Consider the following 11,785-nt stretch of genomic DNA (forward strand, 5'->3'; position numbering starts at 1 on the left):
GCTAGTTTGGAAGTTGTAAATATATAATGGAAGAGTATAATCTTTTTTTTTATTTTAATTGGAAGAGTTTAATCAACCCTTTGATAAGACATTTTTGATCAGTATAAAAAGATTCAATATTTCATTAAGTTGCTGTTGGGTTTCTGTGTGAAAAGTATTGTGGATCTTTGTTTGATCTGACAGCAACTAATAATAAGACACTGTTAAATCTACTTATGAACCATTAACCACTATTGTGGAGAGTTACATTACAAATAAATTCAGTTCTTAATGTTGGCATTCAGACACAGGAAAATCCATTTTTACCTTGGTTAAAGATTCTCCACTGGCAGGTTGGACAGATAGACTATGACGTTAAGAGCATCAATCCAAATGCAAAAACGATAGCCTTACAATAAGGCATTAATTCTAGTAAAAAAAAATCATCATTTAATATTAACCAGTTTGTTAATAGTTTAGTCAGTAAGATGGATTTATCAATCCATACTGTTCTCCCCAGAATATACATTGACTTCCTTGTTCAAGATAAGCTGATCTCTAAATAACACAAACCTGGACTCAGTCACACTCATAAATAATATTTAATCATACATCTGTTTGATTACATCTGTTTCATACATGAGTCTGTTTTTATGAATATCTGGTTTTGAGCTTGTGTTTGTTTTTGATGCGATTGCAAGGCTAATGATTTTTTGAAAATGTCGTCTTCTTAAGATGTATGCCTGAGCGGCTCGCCATACTGATCTATATGAGTCACAAACAGCTAAAAAGCATTTCACAAGCACATGGCCTGTTAGTGTTCCAGATGAGCTGATATTTGCTAGTCTAACTGCAAGCTGCAGGTTTTAAAAAAAATTGCAGTTTCCCAGAAAAAAAGACACTTCTTCACTAGAAAAAAAAAATAAATAAATAAAATGGCACTTACACTTACTGAACACCTCGACTCTGAGCACTTTTTCCCCTCTTGTACTCATCTAAAAGGATTGTATGGTAGCTCTACTAGTATATCGCTTTCTTGTATTTTCACATTTATAAGCCACTTTGGATAAAAGCTTCTCAATAAACAATAAACACTTTGGATAAAATCAATAAACGTTAAACAGGAAGGAAGAGTCAGTAGTTAGTCAGGAGTAGCTAGCTAGAATTAGCTGACTTACCATTTAAGAGTTGTTCTGTCTCTTATCAGATACACTACACCATTTTTACTCCATTTTGAACAATTAAATCAAATAAACTACACTAAACAAACACTCACCTAACAATATGATTGCTATGCTTCAGGTTTTTTTCATTTAAATGTATTTTTTCGTGAATAAAAACACTATAGCTAACATTTCCTAATAATAATGAAAATAATTTATATAATAATGAAAATAATTTATCACCCATGAATACACACAGAGGCTTGGAACTTTAATATAATAGTCATAAATTTATGGTGCTTTGAATAGAGCATCTTAGACACGCTCTGGCTTAATGGTACTTCAATTACTCTAAGTTTAGGGATTTTGCAAAAGTAATTAATCTCATGAGGGAAAAAAAATTAGGCATATTGCAATGATGCAAGACATTTAGCTTTTTTAAATATTTTGTACCGCAGAATAGGAGTAGGCAGCACTTGTAATCTGTTACTAGTTCTTTTTTCTTCTTCGAAAGGTTAAATGTGAACACACGTTTGATTTATTGATTGATCCTTTTGATTGATTCCTTTTGTCTCAAGATTATTGCCGAACTGTCACCAGGACCTGATTTTATTTATTTATTTATTTATTTATTTATTTATTTATTTATTTATTTATTTATTTATTATTCCATTTGCATACGTGCACAATAAATATCTCTGAAAAATAAAAAAAATAAATAAAAAAAATTAAGAATACTTATGTAGCTTTGCCAGCATTATTTAATCGTTCATTTTGGCAAAGGTGAAATGTGACTTGTGTTTGTGGTAAACCTTTTCTTACTTTAATAAAACCAGCATCTGTGGAAGGCATATTGTTGTACAATAACTATTGTTATTCCATGTGATTCTGCTTCACAGGTTATATTTAATGCATTATTATACAGTCACTGTCCAATTGATATGGAGCACCTGCACATTCATGTAGTAAGCTGATCAGCCAATCATGTGGCAGCGGCACAATGCAAACATCAGAACCGGGGGAAAAATGCGATTTCTGTTACTTTAATCCACGCTTGACTGTTGGTCTCAAATGAGCCGTTTGGTTTTAGTCCCCTGGGAGTTTTCACACATCTCTTGAGTTTATACAGAGTGCATGCGAAAAGCAAAAAAAAAATTAAGAAAACAATGTACGTTTGAAAGTTCTAAAGGCAAAAACATCTTATTGATAAGAGAGTTCAGAGGAAAATAGCTTGATATTTTTGAGAAAGGACATAGCAGCTCATATTATCACTGGTTATTAGCAGGGTAAGCAGAAAAGCATCTCACTGTATACTAAACAGAACAAAGTGCTTCAGCCTGCAGACCCTCTGCTCTGCTTTTTGTTTGTTGCACCATTCTGTGTAAAGCTAACTGTTGTGTGTGGAAATCCCAAGAGATCGGCAATTTCTGAAATAATCGAACCAGCCTATCTGGCAACATCATCCGTTTCACGGGGGTTTTAAGACCCAGAGATTACATTTTTTTTTTCCTTCATTCTGATCTTTATATTAAAATTACCTGAAGCTCTTGACCTGTATCTTCCTGCCTTTATGCCTCCGATACCACATTATGATGACTGTATAACAGTCCAAATGAGCAAGGGTACAGGCGTTCCTATTAAAGGGACTGTACTTTGCTGGTTTCCATTGGGGATGAGGAAGAAACCTCCCCAGTGAATACTTAAGCCTAGAATCAATTTCCAGCTTAATGGTGCCTTATTTGTAAGCCAAAATCTCAGTGGCTGCTCATTTGCTGAATGACAGGAATCGATTTCTTTTTGACATGCCTTTATTAATCATCAAACATCTAACTTATGAAAGAGGCAGAGATTATCAGCAATATCAAATAGTGACATGTGTATGCGCTGTCAATTTAGCCCTGAATATTTATAGGAGTTTATTTATTTACATCAAGTCTTGTACGAAACCAGAATTTTAAACATAGACTCAGAGTTCAAACACTAATTCAGCTAAAATTTAAATTAACATTAAGGTTTGGCAAGCTAATTAATTGTAATAATACAGGCAATTATAATTATAATTCAGTATTTGAATTATCAGGAAAAGAATGACTCAGTCTAGCTTTAGTCTTTATCCTATTGTGATCATTTCTCTCACTTTGAATGCCATGTTTGTGCTTTGGACAAAAAAAGACTTTAGATCTTTAGCAAAAGTCAGAAGGTTTTTGACTGTTTGTCAACCTCCCATTTGACCACATCATTATAATCACAGCAGTGGCACCGTAATTGCACTAGCAGATTAGCAGATTAAGTTCCTACTGTTAATACTGATGGCGTACCACAGAGGGTATATACCTATTAACCACATGCTTACAAATCAATTAAGAGGTCACTGTTGCCATCGTATCCTGTGTTTCTGCTCTACAAATCTGGGGGTAGAAAGGTAGCTACACTAATCGGGATAACTAAACATAAACTATCAGAAGCTTTTTTTTTTATTTATTTATTTTTTTTATTTCATGTTTAGTTAGTTCAGTGAGCTCATTATGCACCTGTGGACATTTTTGGCAAGGATATCCTGTCAGGCATAAACATGCTTTGTGAGAAGTGGCACGATTGCATAGCTGAGAGGAAAATCTGGTCTGTAATTTACTCAAATATTTTTGAGCCAAGTTTAAATTGATATTTGAATATCAATTTTGTTGTGTAATTCCATGCCATGAACTGCATGGCTTTTCTCCTGAGTCTATTCACTAGACTAGAGACATACAATGGAGTGTATATGAAAGCTGTTAGATTCCCAAAAATGTTGTGGTCAATATGTTACATATTGTGTTTTTATCATTTTATTTACTGAAATCTTGGCAAATGAAAATAGCGACTCCAAAGAGGGACAACGATAACATTTACTGCTATCTTAGACACCAAAAAAGATATTTCAGAATGTTAGCGTAACCTGTGAATTAATGAACTCGATGTGAGTACGTTGAAGACGAAAAGTCCTTCGAGAAATTGAATGACTCAGATTTATTTGCGGTTTAACATTTAAACATCATGATAGCTGGCTTATACAATTTATATAACTGTTATTAAATCTGTAAAAAATATACCTTTTTTATGAAACACCTTGCACGGAGCACTAAGATAGTCATGGATTCTTGCGCCTTGTCTATAATTTAGCAAATGACAGGTTAGCTTTCTTAAATGGTGATTAGCTGAAAGTCTGGTACAGTAACTACATAGAGGACTTGCATTCCTGATACTTTTTTGTCCACCAATACAAGACTCTAAAATAACTTGTTTTAAAGTTTTTCATTCAGTTTAAATTCAGTTTTATTTTTTATAGCACTTTTAACAATGAGTGTTGTCTCAGCAGCTTTACAGAACAGAACATTTTTATATAGATTTATTTAAATTGATCCCTATTGAATTTATCCCCAATGAGCAAACTTCCTTAGATGGTATGAGGAAAAAACTTTGAGAGGAACCAGACCCAAAAGTTACCCCATCCTCATTTGGGTGACACCAAAGTGTGTGAATATAAATTATTATAAACACCAGAGAGTGTGAATTACCATAATCAACAGAGTGTGAATATAAATTATGTCCTTTCTATAGTCTTATACAGTCAATTTATACAGTTTTAAATGCATCTGTCAAACGACATCAAATTTTCAGCCTCAATAAACATTTCAATAAACTTAAATAAAAAACTTCAATGAAATTCACCACTTAAAACCGGTCTCAAAGAAGTTTCATTGTGAACTTTAGTCAACTTTATTATAACTTTATAACTTTATTATAGATTATAATTGTATATATAATAACACTTAGATGACCAATTTCATCTGTTTATTGGGTAGCTGGCTTTCTTCCAAAGCCAACATGAAACTTTATTATTTATTAATTATTATTTAATTTATTAATAGCATATTATTTTATCGTAAAGAGTTATAGAGATATAAAATTGTTGTGTTTTCATTGTGAGATGTTTTTTCTTTGGGATAACCTTACACAGAATTTTATTGGTTGAACACCTTTAATGTTAATGGCATCTCAGTGAGCAGAAATGGGATTGATATCACTTTGAAGGTAGAAACAGAAAAAAACCCAAAACATTTTAATATATATTTATTTATAAATATATATTGTCTATGTAAAAGCAGAAATTTGTGTGAAAAACTACAAATTCTTAAACCCCCAGCATCTAATTTCCTATGCACGCTTAATTGGAGTATGACATGATAAAAAAAAAAAAATTTAATGCTGAACATGTACACCACAAAACAGGAACAAATTATTTTTTTGCACATTGGGAATAAAACACAGAAATGACCAGGCTTCTAAACCTAACACTCATTTATACCAAACCATGGGTCAAGACCTTATCATAAAATGTCATCTAGCAACACCAACTATTTCATGTAATACCAGCTTGCCTTTATAGTCTTAAAATGCCTCAGAGTCAGGGTCATGCACTTGGTGTCATGAGCAATTCCTTATCATGATTCGGTTTTTTTTCTCTTTTCTCAAAACGATCTATATCACTATATTAACTTCTGGAGGAAAGATAAGCTAATTATTTTGTGAACACTCTGTGGGATTCCCCTTTAAAGGCACCTCAAAGCGCAGGCTCTCACTTCACTCTCTCTATCATGTCATCAAAAATTAAAAAAGTTTGATCTATTGCCAAATGTTTTTTTAAAGGCGGTACGTATAGCAAGCTTGATATGCTCATCCATGAGTAAACAGCAATCTCAGCAAAGAGACTGTGAAGTAAAACAGGAGTATCTCCCACAGGACTGGTCTCGTTACCGAGGCATCTGCTTTTGATCATTAGTTCAGCTCTGTGCATGGATCTTTGGGCGTACGTGAGTCGATCATTAGTTAACAGGGTTAGTTGCTGAAGAAATGCTTTATTTGTTGTTGCTCGTTTATTTGTGTTTTTTTTTTTTTGGGTAAAGACTGTTGGTTATGGAGTCATGCTGTGGGACTGCTAATGCTGTAGAGGTCAAAGACTCGTCGAGCTTTTACAAGAAATAGAAAAGGGAGAAATGTTATTAGCAAACTAAAACGTGTGGCTCGAAGACTAGTGTGTTAGCACATACTTTATGGAGAATGGAAACATTTTATCAAGATTGCATTTCTGAGATGTGTCTCGTGTGTGTGTGTGTGTGTGTGTGTGTGTGTGTGTGTGTGTGTGTGGTTGATCCGTGAAATAAAAGACATTCTTTTTGTATTACATATGATGGGGTTGCCATGACAGCAGTATATGTATACTCTATGTATTGGAGAAAATATAAAAGTTCTGTTTTATACAATATATAAAATGTACTTCTCACTGGTGTTTTGTGTCCGAATCAAAGGGACACCAGGATCATTCGCTTTCAGCTTCGAAGGTAGCTTATACTGGTTGAAAATCTTAGACTTGATTCTTCAGCATGTTGATCGACTGAAAGCTCAGTAGTTTGCAAATCTGAGAAAGGCTAAAACCTTTTCGATGTGCTGCTCTATAACACTTCCTTTGCCCATGAAATGGAAAAGCAGTCATGGACCGATGACCTGCATAGCTGAGCTGCACTTCACATGCATTTTTATTAAACTGTCTTCTATATAAATAGGGTAATGGGTGTGTGTGAGTGTGTGTCTGATCCAAGTGTGTATCCCTGTAACCTTTCTCATTCCCATGTGGTGAAGTGTGTGTCGGACTGTGCATTCTAGATACATGTGCTTTAGCGATTGAATAAAGCCGATAACCAAGAAGTTGAGAAAAGGGTGCATGAATAAAAGATACTACGGTTATGTACATGCATGTGAGAAGAGCAGGAAAGGGAGAAAGGAGAAGCAGAGAGAACATGAGTGGCTGAGACAGGGTGAGAGGGAAGATGTGCTGTACTGTCCTGACAGCATGGACACTGGTTTAAAGTGCGGTGGGGATAATGCAGTGGGAAAAGCCCTCACTGCCCTGTCAACTCGCTACACACACAATAGTCCCTGTGCTTCAACTGTCTGGACACAGAAACATCTCTCTTGCTTTCAGACACACACTTACACTCATACATTTTAAATTCCTACTGCTGTTTTGGCTACACTACACTACTACAAAAAAAAAGACAAACATACTGTAAACCTCTCACAATCAAGATTTCAGATATTTATCAATTATTAAAATACAATTTTGATATAATTAGGTATTTTTTTAAAAGCATACACACCGAGGTTGTGACATTTTTATTTTAATTTACATTGAAATTATGAATTTTTAAATAGCAAAATTAAATCTTTTGCCATGAAACCATTTCACTTGTTTTATTTGATTCTAAAAATACACTCCATTTCAAAATTCATTGTATTTATTGATATTTGTCACATGCACTGTTATTTACAGTATACAGAATGCAGTAAAATAAATATTAGATCATTAATCCTAGACCGGAGGGCACGGTGGCTTAGTGGTTAGCACGTTCGCCTCGGGGTTCGAATCCCACCTCCGCCTTGTGTGTGTGGAGTTTGCATGTTCTCCTCGTGCCTCGAGGGTTTCCTCCGGGTACTCCGGTTTCCTCCCCGGTCCAAGACATGCATGGTACATTGATTGGCATCTCTGGAAAATTGTCCGTAGTGTGTGAGTGAATGAGAGTGTGTGTGTGTGCCCTGCGATGGGTTGGCACTCCGTCCAGGGTGTATCCTGCCTCGATGCCCAATGACGCCTGAGATCGGCACAGGCTCCCTGTGACCCGAGGTAGTTCGAGTAAGCGGTAGAAAATGAATGAATGAATGAAATAATGAATGACTAATCCTAGACCGTGCATAAAAGAAGAAGAAGAAGAAGAATGTGTTTATAGGTTACATCTAGTAGCATGGTGCGCTATAAGTAGTAGCTAGTATAAGTAGTAGATAAATGATTTTCAGTTTTCTTTTTTATTATTCTAGAGAGTGATACAGTGTCCGTATGACATCCGACCTGTCCATCTCCCACAATGACACATTTTTTAATAAAGTTATTCAATAAAAACAGATAGCTATAGAAGTTTCTCTGCAACTTAATGTAAACTACATTGCATGACCTTTATTTGACTTTTCTTTCCCTTTTTCCTCCGAGTCTGTTTTCTTCGAAGGCGTATCATTTTGCACGTCCGTCAGCTCATGTTTGCATTTTCATACAAGAAACACTGAAAAAGAGTTGATGAGATGCACTTTAGAGACAGACTAGAGAGGTGGTGTGTAGGAGGGAATTGGAAGAACGTTCCTCTCCAGATGCTCCGGCTCAATAGCTTGAGTGATTAGCCATCACTCACTCACTCACTCACTCTTCCTCACACACACACACACACACACACACACACACACACACACACACACACACACACACACACACACACACACACAAACATTTTCTCCACTTTCACCCACCTGAGCAGAGCAGACCAAGCATTTGGAGCATGTTTACAGGATTTGTGTATGAAAGTACACCAGGTTGAGGATTGTGGCTCTTGATAAAATGACTTCACTGTGATTTCGACCAGAGTGCATCAGACCAGTGCAGAGACTAAAATACGCAGGAGACGAATCGGGAAGATTTAAAAGTGGTAAGAAAAAAGCCAAGCTCGAGAAAAGGAATGAAGGACTTGCTCTGAGATTATTAGTTCTGCGCTTACTTCGCCGATGAGGCGGTAATTGCTGAATGTAGTCCTTGTGCCATAGAATTCACCCATTGTGAAGGTGTTAATGATTATATTAAAAATCACAGAATAAGACTGAGAGCGTCTGATGCTTTGGCTTCTTGCTAATTATTCAATATCTCACTATAGCGCTCAGCCGTATCCACCTACTCTCTCTCTCTCTCTCTCTCTCTCTCTCTCGTTCCTTCCTCTTCCTCCTTCCTTCTCCTGTTCTCTCTTCCTCCCACACTGATCATTTCTCACTCTCTGGTCATGAGAGAAATGTCACGGGCCTCTTGTCATATTGTGACTGCACCACTACTGAAGATGATGATAATGAAGGCAGCTAAAGATACCTAACCAGCATGAAGTGGCAGCAGGGAACCTGGTGGTGTGTTCTGCGTGTGCTACAAGAAAAAGGTCCAGACAGATCACATATGTGATGAGACAGATCTGACATGTCCTTTCACCTCTTAATAATCCACAATTGCACAAACGGACTGCATGGTCTCATGGGAAATTGGTCGCATTTTTGTTCCACTAACTCCATAGCAACTGAACGCTGGAGAACGGGACTGCACCACAGTGTACGCCTCAATCCTCGTAAATGGATTTATGCATGCCAACTGAATAAAGGAAGCAGGAGGAAATTGACACATTGTGTTTCAGATCAGCCCTTTCACTGCCATGAGCTGTCTCATTAAGACCTATTTGGAATACTGGAATTGTGTGTGTGTGTGTGTGTGTGTGTGTGTGTGTGTGTGTGTGTGTGTGTGTCCAGTCAAGAAGCTTTTACTGTGATTTCAACCATATATATCCGACACAGTGACAAGAGAAAAAGGACGGTGGTGCCACATAAAACAACATAGAGCTGAAGTCAGTTGTCCTAGACACTTAAAGTGCATAGAATGCAAACGATGCACACAAGAGACCATGCAGACAGACAATACAAAACCCTACAGGGCATAAAATAAAATAGTGCCGATCATTTGTGCAAAAAAGAGGATGTAAACAATAAGAGGGTTCTTGTAAACGAATGTAAACCTACCGTGGAAGCAGTTAAATAAAGGTGTGTAAAAACAGCATTAAAATGAATTGAGTGTGCAAAACAGCATTGAAGTGTATGCCTGTGTGTGTATGCTTACATGCTTTTACAGTATATGTCCTTGTAGACAGGAATACATGCCAGTCTTTCCTTTGCGGACACATTTGGCTAATCCTCACAAGGGAAAGTGCTTTTATAAAGAAAATAATAAATAAAGAATCTCATTAACAAACCAAAGGCTTTCCATTAGTTACTGATGCATTGGTTAGGGTTAGATTTCTGTGTACATAGCATACATACAACACATACTATGCATACATATGGATGGATTTTTTATTTTTTATTTTTTTAATATCCCAGACTGAAAATCTGAACATGCTTTGAAACAGCTCTTCTACTACAAAAGCACCTTTCATTCACACAACACTACATGCTTGTGTGTATAGCTGAGTGTGTGCTTACTCCGAGTAATTGGCTATGACCTCCACTGCTTGGCCTAGAAAGTGATTGAATTCATAATGTCGAGTCGTTATCTGCTTTAAGCACACATGCTAAAAGCCCGATTCATTTAAAGGAGGCTTCAGCATTCACACACACACACACAGGCACGCGCGCACACACACAAAACCCTCAGCATGAGAGTAAGGAAACGAACAAAAATGCTTTCCCCCTTCTTTCCCCTCGCCGTTTCTCATTCGTCTCAGTGCTTCTGGAGGAACTGTGTGACAGGGGCAGACATAAAAGGCTTTCAAGTTTCAAACAGGTTTAATTAAGAGCGGAAGGACAAAGACATCAAACCTCGGCGAGCAAGCGAATGCGTGGAGCTCAATCTGCTTACTCTGAACAGGATGAATAAGAGGAATTAATGTTATTAATTTTAATCTTTAATGCACATTAAAGTTGCCTGGTGTGCGAGCGAGTTTTGCGAGTGCACGTGGAATAACTAGCTGACTTCGTCTTACAGTAAAGTAGAAGATGAAAAGATAAGACAGATAGAAAAGAAAGCCTTGGGTGAATTAATGAGGGGGATGGGAGAGGGGGGCATGGTGGCCGTTGTCCTGAAGGACACGCCCACGCATGATGTAGGTTCGGTTGTAAAAGCACACAGCGCTACAAGATGGACGTGTTGTAATTCATTTCATACTGTGTGCTTGCGTGTGTGTGTCTCTTGGGTGTCTAGCTGGTGGACAATGTCATGGAGGTGGATTAAAGTGATCTTGACTGATGACACAAAAAAATCTCTTATCTGTGTTTAGACATGAAAGATCACTATCTCTGTCTCCGTCCCTCTCACACTCTCTCTCTCTATTATTGTCCTTCGCAGAGAATTAATCCTATTTGTAGAACGTGATTCTGTGTGTGCTGAAGGACAGGGGCTTGTTTGTGGTATCAGACCTTCTCGGGTGTTAATGCTGCTCATCTTCTTTGAGGTGCCCAGAGTGAGACCACACTGTCTCAACACTGGAAGAATGACAGGACAGGACAAGAGCCCTATACACTCATGCATACTCACACACACACACACACACACACACACACACACACACACACACACACACACACACACACACACACACACAGCCTCTGAAAAATGTAAACAGCTTTTTCCCATAATTTGGGTAGTATTTTATTTCATGTTTGTCTGATTAACAATGTTTCTTATTCATATATTCATTCATTCCTTAATTTTCTACCGCTTATCCAAACTTCTCGGGTCACAGGGAGTCGCCTGTGCGTCATCGGGCATCAATGCAGGATACACCCTGGATGGAGTGGCAACCCATCGCAAGGCACACACACTCTCATTCACTCACACACTCACACACTACGGACAATTTTCCAGAGATGCCAATCAACCTACCATGCATGTCTTTGGACCAGGGGAGGAAACCGGAGTACCCGGAGGAAACCCCCGAGGCATGGAGAGAACATGCAAACTCCACACACACGAGGCGGAGGCG

The 11,785-nt window shown here is 37.4% G+C and overlaps 1 long non-coding RNA gene across 1 annotated transcript in view; it reads left to right on the forward strand.

The window, feature by feature from the left end:
- LOC113664027 overlaps positions 1–11,785 on the forward strand; it is a 51,684-nt gene that overhangs the window by 12,813 nt on the left and 27,086 nt on the right. The gene's annotated exons all lie outside the window — the stretch shown is intronic.

Source organism: Tachysurus fulvidraco, chromosome 16, assembly GCF_022655615.1.
Source record: "Tachysurus fulvidraco isolate hzauxx_2018 chromosome 16, HZAU_PFXX_2.0, whole genome shotgun sequence".
NCBI lineage: Eukaryota > Metazoa > Chordata > Actinopteri > Siluriformes > Bagridae > Tachysurus > Tachysurus fulvidraco.